The sequence below is a fragment of the Notamacropus eugenii genome, chromosome 2, assembly GCF_028372415.1.
Source record: "Notamacropus eugenii isolate mMacEug1 chromosome 2, mMacEug1.pri_v2, whole genome shotgun sequence".
Taxonomy (NCBI): Eukaryota; Metazoa; Chordata; class Mammalia; order Diprotodontia; family Macropodidae; genus Notamacropus; species Notamacropus eugenii.
Genome location: NC_092873.1, coordinates 407,025,772 through 407,038,518, shown reverse-complemented (window position 1 = coordinate 407,038,518; position 12,747 = coordinate 407,025,772). Strand labels below are relative to the sequence as shown.

Here is a 12,747-nt window from a genome sequence, read left to right as displayed (position 1 = left end):
CTTACTTTTATTTAATTATTTTTTTCATTAAATAAAAATCTGCCTTCTCTCACTCCTACCTCCCCTTACTGAGAATGAAAGAAAAATGAAATCCTTGTTACAGATATGTATACACATACACACACACATACATACATACATGTCTCATTCTGAGTCTTTCATCTCTCTATCAGGAGGTAGATAAATGTTTCATCATTGGTCCATTGGAATCATGGCTGATCAGAATTCCCAAGTATTTCAAAGTTGTTTGTCTTTAGAATGTTGTTATTAATGTATAAATCGGTGTCTTGGTTCTGCTCACTTTACTCTGTATCAGTTTATACAAATCTCCCCAGGTTGCTCTGAAGCCATCCCCCTCTTCATTATTTCTTACATCACAGTAGTGTTCCTTCCCATTTATATACCATGTCTTGTTCACCTATTCCCCAAATGGATACCTGAGATGAAAAACAAATAAAAGTATGTGTGCTTGTAGGGGCTTGTGAATTATGGTTTAGCGAGTATGTACCACAGAGTACCTCAAACATGGAGTGGTCATCCATTCTCAAAAAAACTATTTCAGGTAAATCTTTGAAGTTTATTTCACTTAGAAATAATCCCTACCTTAATTTAACCTTTCTCTAATTGCCCCTTCTCCCCTTTCCCTCCTTTTTCCCTATTGAGTGAAATGTATTTCTGGACATAATTGTGTATCTGTTCTTCCTTCTTTGGATCCAGTCCAAATGAGATTAAGGTTCGAGTGTCTTCCCCCAGCCCTAACCCCTTCCTTCTTGTTGGTATATTCTGCTTGCATTTCATGATTATGTGAGATAATTTTCCCTGACCGTCTTCTTCCTTTCCTTCCCTCCCAGTGTATTCAAATCTCTTCCCCTCCCTTTCCTTTCTTCTTCTTCTAAAACCAAGACATAGCAGAACCATTCCCAAGCCTTTTGACTCTTCCTATAATCTCTGATTTTAATAAGGTTTAGAGGGGACGCATGCATCTTCTCCTCACATTAGAATGTATGCGTTTATCCTCCTTTTAGCTCCTTATGATTGTTCATTCATGTTTACCTCTTTACTCCTAAGTTTTGTACTTCAAAGTTTCTATGTAGCTCTGGTCTTTTCATCAAGAATGCTTTGAAATCCTTTTATTAAAGGACCATTTTAACCTTGTAAACCTTATACTTATAAGTGAATATACTCACTTATACTGAAGTTATACTCAGTTTTGCTGAATAAATTATTCTTTCTATAACCACATATCATTTGCCTTCTGAAATATCATATTCCAAATTCTCCATTCCTTAATAGTGGTGGTTGCTAAACTGTATGTGATTCTAACTATGTTCCCTTGTTACTAGAATTATTTCTTTTGGGCTACTTGCAGTTTTTTTCCTTTGATTTGTAAGCTTTGGATTTGATTTATACTATTTCTAGGAGTTTTCATTTTGGGGTTTCTTTCAGGAGCGGAACAATGGATGATTGTTGTTTCCACTTTGCATTTTGGTTCTACAAGATCTGGATATTTTTCTTTTGAGATCTACTAAAATAGGATGTCTAGGCTTTATTTTTTGGTCATGACTTTCAAGCACTCTAATGATTCTTAATTTTTTTTCTTCTCAGTCAGTTGTTTTTGCTATGAGATACTTTACTTTTTTCTATGTTTTTAGTCTTTGACTTAGTTTTCATATTTCCTATTATCTCATAGAGTCATTGGCTTCAATTTGGTCTATTACAATTTTCAGGGAGTTTGTTTTCTCAGCAATGTTTTGTAGCTCATGCCAAGGTGTTGATTCTCTTTTCAATTCATTATTTTCAGAGTTCTCATTTCTTTTCCAATTTTTTCTTCTAGTGCTATTTATTTTTTAAAACACCCTCTTTTAAATATCACTTGCTTCATTGCTTGCAGAAATTCTAATTGAATTTGTGCCCAAGCTCTGTTTTTCTTTGAAACTTTGTAGATATTTTTAAGACCTCCTCCTGAGTTTGTGCCTTGAGCATTCTTGTCACCATAGAATCTTTTTGTGGTGGGACTCTTTTTTATCTTGTTTGCTCATTCTTCTAGCCTACTTTCTGACTTCAGACTTAGTGTTAAGGCACACTTCTGGAGGGCAGGTCTGTGCTTGTCTTATTGGTGCTTTCTTGAGATACTGAGTGTTCTCCAGGCTCTAGACAGTATAGGCTGGGGGACCTGCAAGTTTTCAGTGCTTTGAAACTTTTTGAAGGGTGGAAAATGGAACTCAGCTCTATCTCTTGTTACTCTGCCATTTTGGCTCTACCTCCCACATTTGCTTACAGGAGTCAGTCAGAGGACACATTAAGCATGTGTTTATTGAAATGGCATAAGAAAAACAAACAAAACATGTCTCCGATAAATTCTGAGCTGTATGGAAGTCTCACATCAATCACTAAATCCACAGCCACTTATTAATGACATACTACATGCCAAGCATTTTGCTAGGGAAGGGGGATACAAGTACAAAGACCGAAATAATCCCAGTGGTGATGAGCTTCTGTTCTAATGGAAAAGTTAACAAATACACATGTAAATAAATATATCACATATAAATAAATACAAATATGTGTATATATGTGTGTGTAGACACACAGAGATATAATAAATACTTTTTCCTAGAAAAGAGATAGAAAGTACTATACACAGAAAGTACTGAACACATTACTCTCTCCTGTACCTTAATGAAATTGATTGTATCTTAAAGATCAGGAAATAAAAATACTATCTTGCCCTAGGAGGTCAGTGTGAGAATCATATCTGAATCATTTGTTAATGTGTAATTAGATAATCACCTAATTAAAAAAGAATTCAAAATCACTATCAAATTAGGAAATAAGCTAAACTTGGTCCCATAGAAGAGATAGGAAAATGAATCTCCCTTCTTTGTAGAAGTGAAAACTCTGGGTGTGGAACATTCAATATTCTATCAGACTCTGTTGGGTTATTGATGTGTTGAGTTAATTTTTTCTTCTTTGTTATAAGGAATGGCTTACTAGATAGGGGAGGGATGAAGGATATTTAATATATGAAGACAATGTAAAAAAAGACATAAATATGAAAATAAATGTTAAGGAAAATAGGCTTCCTCGTAAAGCAAAATATTTTTACCAACACTTTTTGTGGTATCAAAGAATGGCACAAAGTAGATACCTGTTAAATGAGGATTGGCTTAACAACTTCTGATACACAAGTATAATGAATTTATATTGTGTGTGTATACACACATATACATACATATATATGTATATAGATATATATACATATATATGTTTATATTATATTTCATATAGTAAGACTATATACAATTCCTTGATAAGACCAACCACAGAAATAACCCTACTTGGTTACCGATTTGATTATTAACATCAAATGAGCCATGGAAAGGGGAGTTGTATGTTTTCCAAAGGTGCTTGACACTGTCATGGAAAATGTTCTGCATGAGGTCCAAATGGAAGAGTAGTCCCTTTTAAATGTCAAGGAATTCATGGGTTCCTGTTTATGGCTATTATTTTGTTAATTATATCAAACCCTAGGACATGACAGCATCTCTTAAATGAAATTCATAATTACTGAAGAGAGACTGACCATTCATCCAAGGAAAACTAAATGATGAACAACCCCTATTGTTCAGACTATGATATGTGGGAGAATAGCTACTCCATTGAGTTTGTACTTTAGCAACTATAGATGGACAGTGATTTGGATCCAAAATTGAGTAGGAGGAAGAGAGGAGACTAAGTTGTATTTGGGAAATTGTATATGCATTTGAATGATCTTGGGCTGCTTCCTGGCAAAAACCTGCATTATTAATCTAAGTATTCCATCACTGATGATATATCATTGCAAATACTGGAAAATCAAAATCTCTAAAAAAAAAGATTAAAAATTTTTTTGTTGCCCAAAAAGCAATTTTAGATGCAAAGTTGGCGCAATTGGCTGTACCATATTTCCAATGATGACCAGTGCACAAGAAATGTCAAAGGATATCCCTGAATTACTCTTATTATTGGGAAAAGGAGGTAAAAAAGCAGTGGATAGAGCACTGGCTTTGGAGTTAGCATGATCTGAATTCAAATCTGCCCTCAGACACTTACTAGTATGTGACCCTGGCGACCCTGGGAAAGTCACTTAACATTCCTTGGTCTCAGTTCACTCATTTGTAAAATAGGAATAATAATAGCACCTACTTCATAGGATTGTTGTGTGGTTAAGTGTGATAATGTAAACAAAGGGTTTTGCAAACCTTAATGTACATTACAGATGCTAGCTGCTGTTATTACTATTATTGTTAATAATTATTATATAGTAGTAATAATTATTATAAGAAAGATAGAACCCAAGTCATTCCCTTGAACTTATGAAATATAAAAAGACTTAGAGGAAGATGTTTCACCAGTTCAATGGGTGTATCCTATGTGAAGTATCTATGCAAGAACATAGGCAAGTATAAGGCATGCATGAGTTACAATATGCCCTGACATAGGGAATATTCCAATTTATGAATTCACCATTCCTATAAGATATTGAAATATTGGATCTAGAATCAGGAACATCTGAATTCAAATCTAAATTCAGACACTTACTCCTATGCAATCCTGGGAAAGTCACTTAACCTTTCTTTGCCACAGTTTCCTCAGCTGTAAAATAGGGATAATTATAGTATCTATCTTCTAGGGTGAGATAGTATTTGTAAAGTGCTTTGGCACATAATAGGTGCTTAATAAATGCATCCTTCCTTCTGTCCTCCTTCATCTCTCTTCTTCCTTTTCTCCCTCATTACTTCCTTCTTTCCTTCCTCCCTCTCTTTCTTCCTTTTTTCCTCTTTTCTTAGTTCCTTCCTTCCTTAGTTAGTAGATAGAGTGTTGGACTTGGAGTCAGGAAGAACTGAGTTCAAATCCAAGTTCTGACACTAGCTCTGTCCTGGGCAAATCATTTCACTTCTGTCTGCTGCCATATCTTGTGTAAAATATGTACAAAATAATGGCACCTCCCTCCCAGGGTTGTTGTTATGTAAAGCACTTTCAAACCGTAAGGCACTATATAAATTGACTATATAATAACCTTTATTATTGTATTGCGTTAAGTGTCTAGAATGACTCATGAACTTAAAATGCCAAACTGGAAAATCAGACCACTTAGTTTCAAATTCCATCCTGTGATCCACTTGGATTCAGAAATACCTGAGTTTAAATCATTCCTCAAACACTTACTAGTTATGTGACCTCTGGGCAAGTCTCTTAACCTCTTTGTACCTCAGTTTCTTCAAACAGAAATGAGCAAAATAGAGGATTTGGACTTGATGACCTCTAAGGGCAACTAGGAAGCACAGTGGATAGCATACTGGGCCTGGAGTCGAGAAGGCTCATCTTCCTTAGTTCAAATCCAGCCTCAGACACTTGCTAGCTGCATGACTCTGGAGAAGTCATTTAACCCTGTTTGCCTCAGTTTCCTCATCTGTAAAATGAGCCGGAGCAGGAAATGGCCAACCACTCCAGTATCTTTGCCAAGAAAACCCTAAATGGGGTCACAAAGACACCAACATCTCAAACAACTGAATGATAAACAAAAGGTCTCTCCTAGCTCTAAATCTATGATCGTTGATCATTTGATCTGGGTGATCTTGGACAAGTCATTCTCTGGGCCCCAGTTTCTTCATGTCTGGAATGAGGACATTCAACTTAGATGATCTCTCAGGCTCTTTCCAGCTTTAAACCCTATTCTTCTATGTGGTCACGTTGAAGCCTTTGAAAGAACATGCCAAGTGAAGATAATGATAATAATACCGTAGCTTGTATTTATAAAGAGCTTTAAGGTTTACAAGTACTTTTAAATAGATGAAAGATGATATTCTTAAATTACAGTGAAGGACTAGAGAGGCAGCATTTATGAAACTTGAAACATTATTACAGAATATTGTTTTGAACACATTATTTTATAATGTAGAGGAAGACTTTTGCCATCGTCATTGTGCCAGATGGCAGCAGCCACTGGATATCATAGCTTGTGGACTCTCGGCAGCTACTCAGATGGATGAGCACAGCAGGCAGAGAATTCTGAGGCAGCACCTTAGATCCCTGGTTCTGGGTAGGGAGAAAAGAAGGAGTCCCACTCCTAGTCTTGCTGTGACCCTGAGAAAGGGTAGAGCTTCAGCCCTGTCATAGGATCAAGGAAGTGAGGGGTGGAAACAGTCTTCAATATCATAGTATCATAGAGCTAGAAGTGAGGTTAGGGACCTTCTAGTTCAGCTCTCTCTTTTTCCAGATGAGGCAAGTGAAACTTAGAGTCATTCATACAGCTAGTCATTCATACAGTCTGGCCTTGTGAGAAGGCCAGACAAGAAAGAAGGGAAGGGGAGGGAAGGGAAGAGAAAGACGGGAAAGGAAGGGAAGGGAAGGAAGGGAAAGGAAAGATTTAGCCAATGTATCCCAAGTTAACTGAGCAGCTTCTGGCTATCAAAATTTACCTTCTTTTGGAGAAGAGAAGGAAAGGGAGAGGGCTCTGAGTTACCCAGCTAGCTGGGTCCCCATTTAGTCTGCTTGGTCTACTCACAGGTTGTGTTTGTTCTTCATTTTCAAAGAGGACCATGACATCAGAGAAATGATGACATGACTTGCACTTGACATTGTTTTGAGTGAGGGAGAGTTGTGCGAAGTCACCAGCCTCACTTTCTTCTCCTGAGCCATCTGGATCCAATGACCAGATATTCATCAAGATGACTGGATACAGCCCAGGATGCAATGGGAGACCTTGACCTTTTAGGCTAAGGCCTTTCCAGGTACTCTCTTAAAGTGAGGTAATGCCCATTCAGTGAATAGGCCTCTTTAAAAAGTAGCCAGAAAAGAAAAAATAAATAAATAGATGAAGTGTCACAGGCAAGATTTAAACCTAAAGCTTCATGACTCTAAGGTCAGCAATCTAACCATTATACAACACTGCTTCATGATCTAGTCCAAATTCTTTCATTTTGCAGATGAGGAAACTGAGGCCTCAAACCTCCCCATATTATCCTCATATTGAATCTATTACCAAGTCTTGTTCCTCTTACCTTCACAAAATCCTTGCCTTACATCTCCTCTCTACTCACATAACCATCACCTCAATTTAGGCCATCCTCACCTTCTTCATGGAGTGTTACAATAGTCTTCTTTTTCTAAATTTTTTTTAATTTTTATTTTCAGTTCCAAATTTTCCCCCTCCCTCACCCATTGAGAAGGCAGGAAATACAACACCCATTATACATATGAAATAATATGAAACATATTTCCATATTTGTTATATTGCAAAAATAAAAATCAAGAAAAATAGAAAAACTGAAAAAAATATGTTTCAGTCTGCACTCAGAGTTCACAGTTCTCTGGAGGTGGATAGCATTTTTCATCACAAGTTTGAAATCATTGTGGATCATTGTAAGAATCAGAGCAGCTAAATCTTTCACAGTTGCTCCTCCTTACAATATTGTGGTTACTGTGTACAATGTTTTTCTGGTTCTGTTCACTTCACTTTGCATCAGTTCATGTAAGTCTTCCCAGTTTTTCTGAAACCCTCCATCATTTCCTATAGCACAATAGTTTTCCGTCACAATCATATACCACAATGTGTTCTGCCAAGCAAAAGTTTTCTAGTTGTACTCCTTGCCTGCAGTTTCTCCCTGCTTCAGTCAATCCTGTACTCAGCACCAAAGTGATTTTTCCTGACGTGTAGGTTTGACCACATTACCCCCTTTGTCTTTAAAATCCGGTGGTTTTCTATTACCTCCAATATCCAATATAAAGTCCTTTCACTGGCATTAAAAATTCTTCATATTCTGGCCTATTTGTACCTTTCTAGTCTTCTTAGCTGCGTGATGCTGGCCAAGTCATTTAACCCTGTTTGCCTCAGTTTCCTCATTTGTAAAATGAGTGGAGAAGGAAATGGCCAACCACTCCAGTAGCTTTGCCAAGAAAACCCCAAGTGGGTCACTCTCTTCTTTGCAATCCATCTACCATGGCCTACTTTCTCTTTATCACACATGACACAATCTCCCATCTCTATGCCTTTTTACTGGGCATTCCTCACACCTAGAATGCTCTCCCTCCTAACATCTACTTTTTAGAATGCCTGAGTTCCTTGAACACTCAGCTTATGCAAGAGGTCTTTTCAATATCCTTTCCTCTGCTCCTCCCCATCCCCCTCATTCTTAATGTCTTCCCCTCAAAGTTACCTTTCACGTGTTCTCCATGTAGCTTGTATGTACCAATGTATGCTTATGTTGTCTTCCCCCATTAGAATGTCATCTTCTTGAAGTCCAGGATTATTTTTGTATTTTTGTGTATATCCTCATTACTTAGCTGACACCTAGGTTATAGTAAGTGTTTTAATAAATGCTTCTAGATAAATCAACGAGGTTAAATAAAAGGATAGTAATCATTTGTAAGCAAATGATATGCTAATTTTAGAAAATCATTTTCTAAACAGGATCTGTACTTGGTAAAATAATAATGATAATAATAAAAATGAGCATTTATATAATGCTTTCTACGTGCCAGGCACTGTGCTAAGCACTTTACAATATCTTCTTTTATGCTCACAACAGTCCTGGGAGTTAAGTACTATTTTTGTCACCATTTTACAGATGAGGAAACTGAGTCAAACAGAGATTAAGTGACCTGCCCAGGATCACACACCTACGAAGTATCTAAAGCTAGATTTGAACACACTGTTAAACTCATTCTATTCTACATCATCCCTCTACCTAGAAGAGAAAAAAGACATCATGGCAGGACTAGTAGAGAAGGGCAGAGGATTAGAAATAACTTCTCTCTGATTTGCACATTTCAGAAGCCTGTCAGGTTCCTGCCTTCCAGCTATCACATTTATTGTCTGCTATAAGTGAGAGGCTTAGCACTTCATTAGGCCTGGGCACTGTCCACTTATGGGATTACCATTCAGCATCGTGTCCTGGCACTGAAAAAGAACTTTTTTTTTGGAAACTCAATTGATTAAATGCAAGAATCAGTGTTGGTCATGAAGAAGAGACAGTGAGCTACAATCTCCTCTCTTTACAGAAGCAGGGTATTATGGGTGTGAATGTTGTGTTTGCTATTTACTTGGTCAGTTTTACTTAGCTGTTTTCCCTTGCTATAAGGGAGGGTTTCATGAGGGCCTGTGTATCAGGGCTGGGGGAATAAAACCATCATGCAAAAGAAAGACATGAGCAGACAAACAAAAAATGAATTGAAGGGTATGTGAGATGCCATGAAAAACCCAACAATGTGAAGCATTATTTTTAATAATTTTATCTTATTTTTGTGGATATTTGTTATTTTTAGGTCACAGTCATCTCTTTTTTAATATTTTATTTTCCCCAGTTACATGTAAAGACAATTTTTAACATTCACTTAAAAATTTTTTGTTCCAAATTTTCTCTCTCCCTCACTTCCACCCTCCCTAAGACAGTAAGCAATTTGATATAGACTATACATCTCATTCATTTCTGAATCTAGTTCTCCATCTTCCCTTACCCAGTGAGCCATCATCACTTGTAACAAAGACTTGAAAAGAGGAGTGGGTAGAAATTAGAAAACTAACCCACTCAATTATGTCTGAGAATTTTTGCAACATTCGACACTCATATACCCACACTTCTACAAGAACATTGGTTTGTTGTTGTCATTTTAAATATATCTACTCCGCTAAATTTTGTGTGAAACCTCTCATATATTATTTATCATTTGGCATAAGAGTGTTGATTGGAATTGAATGAAAGCGAGAATGGCTTTCTGCTAACCTTAGGGAAGGGATATAGCAACAGGTGCTGTGACTAAAAGAAAAGAATGGTGGGTTCTAATAATAGTGGGGAGTGGAATGAGAACAAGGCAGGAGCTGACCTAATTAAGGAGAGCAAATTGTTCTGATGAGATGTACCCGGCCGCCACACCGTCTTCAACAACCCTTCATCTAGCAATTTCTGCAGCCATTACCAAATGGTTGCTGTCTAGGCTTAAGAAACAGCCTGCCTTAAGGCTTAGAAACCAGAAGTTTCCACTTAATAGCTGGAATTCCCACTGAGCAAATGCCCAATGATGTTCACAAGTCTTTTTTTTTCTTCTTCACTTCTTTCCTAAGATACAGATATACTTATTAACTAAGGGGACCAATATGAGGTTTGACAAGGCCCTGCTCCCCAGCTGTGCTCCAGAAACATATAGACATTGAGCCCATGATTCTCAGTTACTGACAGAGGTACCATGTTGAAGTGTTCTGTGTTGTTAGAACTCCTGCAGTTTTCATATGCCATTCTGAAGTATCATGGAGTCCACTGAAGAAATCCATCCATTGTGCTGATAAGCACTGCAGATTTCACTTTGGAGCCCAAGAGGGATGAGAAAAGGCTATTACTGGGCTTGACAGCCCCTTTTTTTCCTAGGTGAAAGGACGTGATCTCTTTTCCCTAATTGTTTTCACTTCCCTAGAAATGCCCAGAGCTGTTTAGCAAAGATATTTCTCATGGAGCAGACAGGAAATGTTCCATCTGACTAAATGACTGAGTTCTTGGACATACATCCACTAACAGGCAGAGAGCGTCTGGCCTAGAATGTCCCAGTTTAATTGTACAGGTTTTTCAAGACCCATAGTCTCTGGGCGATTAGTGTCACTGCCCTGCTGCCTTTCTTTTCCCCATGTCTGGTCCCACCCTTCCTGTCTAATGGCACAGTCAAACACAGACATTCATAATTATGAAAAGGGCTAATTTGCATCAGAGACTCTGAGCTGCCTGCATTTCCACTGGGTTTTCATAGTAGACGAAATGCTCTTTCACATGAAAAGCAAGGTTTGCTCGAGAGCAAAGAGGGAATGAGGCAGAAAATGCATCCATTTCTCCATGGGAGCCAATGTGTGCCTAGTGGTTAGATGAAGCATGGCATTTTGGGAAGGGAGGAGGGAGAAGGAGGAATGGCAGTGCGGAAGAGAGTGTGTTGAGAATCTGGCAGAGAAGATGCAATATTCCACTAGGGTGCAACAGTGTTTCCCACACTTCCCAGGACCACAGCAAAGACATATAGTAATGATGCACTGTAGGCTATCAAAGACATGGAAAGAAATGTGTGAAGGAAGGGAACAGAGAGCAAGTTACACAATGACTACAGTAATAGAAAAGAATATTAAAATGTAGCCAGTCACGAAGTGCTTATGATAGCCAGTCTTAAGCCCCAGAGAAGAGATGCCAAGGTCCATAGTGGTGCTTGAGAGGCAGTGGAGATGGCACTGGCAGAATGTTGCACACGCTGTCTGATAAAAGGTGCTTTGGGAGTTTTATGTCTTTTTTTTCTTTGTTACAAAGATGTTATGGGTATGTGGGATGCAGAGAAGAATATATGCAGAAAGGTCTGCAATGTGAAAACATAAAGCCTCAAGGAAGCTACTTTTTTTTTAAAGAAAAGATAAATATTTTGTTGGCTCTCAACTTTGCATAATCATATCACCCTAATTATTGTTGTTAATGGAGAGTTCCATTATTAATAGAAAGAAACAGGGTTTTGTAGTAGATAGAGAGCCAGCCTCCCATCCAAGCAGATCTGAGTTCAGGCCCTGCTTCTGACAACTGACTGACTGGGACCTTGAGCAGATCACACTGCCTCAGTACTTTAAGCACTAAGACTGGAAATTGCAGAGAAAGCTCCAATCCACAGGGCTTCTTAAATGTTTTCCGCTCCCTGACCCCTTTTGTGTTCTGGCAGCATTTCTTGGCATTGCATGGCCTGACGGTATGCGCAGTGCAAAGTGTGCAGGCTTTGTGTCAAGGCTGCAGTGAAGTTGCTCAATGCAACACCAGCAAGCGCTGCAAGAAGCACCTCGGATTCATTACGTTTGATTTTGAATTAATTTGTGGTCTTTGCGTGTTCAGAAACATTTTACTGGTCACATCCCATAGTTTAAGAAGCACTGCATGGCAATTAGAGCAGAACTCTAGATCCAAACTCTTTTGTTATTAGTAATAATAGTAATATTTTGTCCTGGTACCATTTATATCTGAACCTTATCAAAGACAGATGAGAAGACTGTGGTAAACATAATAAAAGTAACACAGGGCATTTATATAACCCTTTAGGGTTTGCAAAGTGTTTTACAAACATTATTTCATTTTATCCTCACTACAACCCTGGGAGGTAGGTGCTTTTATGACCACCATTTTACAGATGAGGAATCTGAGACTGAGAGAATTTAAGTGACTTATCCAGGGTTACACAGCTAGTATGCATTGGAAGTCAAATTTGAACTTAGTCATTCCTAATTCCAAGTCTAGTCCTCCCATCACTTTACTACCGCCTAGCTGCCCACATTAACAATAGCTGACATTTACATAGCACTTCAAGATTTCCAAAGTGCTTTATGCCATTTGATTTACACAAATCTCATGTGAGGTGAATTATCCCCATTTTATAGATGAGGAAAATGAGTCTCTGAGAGGTTATATAAGATACCCTGGGTCCCACAACTATAGTAAGTGTCTGAGGCAGGATTCAAACTGGCTCATCTATGACAAATGTTGCTTCAGATCACTTGACAGCCCTCACAGATTCTACTCATTTATTCATTCATTCACTTAGCACTCAGTTATTAAGTGGTTCTGCTAGTGGTATGTGCTAAGCATAGAGGAATTGTTGTTCAGTCCTGTATAACATGACCCTATCAGGGATTTTCTTGGGAAAGATATTGGAGTGGTTTGCCATTTCCTTCTCCAGCTCATTTTACAGATGAGGAAACTGAGG

The 12,747-nt window shown here is 38.0% G+C and overlaps 1 protein-coding gene across 3 annotated transcripts in view; it reads left to right on the top strand.

The window, feature by feature from the left end:
- Positions 1 to 12,747, top strand: part of SMYD3 (SET and MYND domain containing 3) — a 1,053,751-nt gene that overhangs the window by 990,570 nt on the left and 50,434 nt on the right. The gene's annotated exons all lie outside the window — the stretch shown is intronic.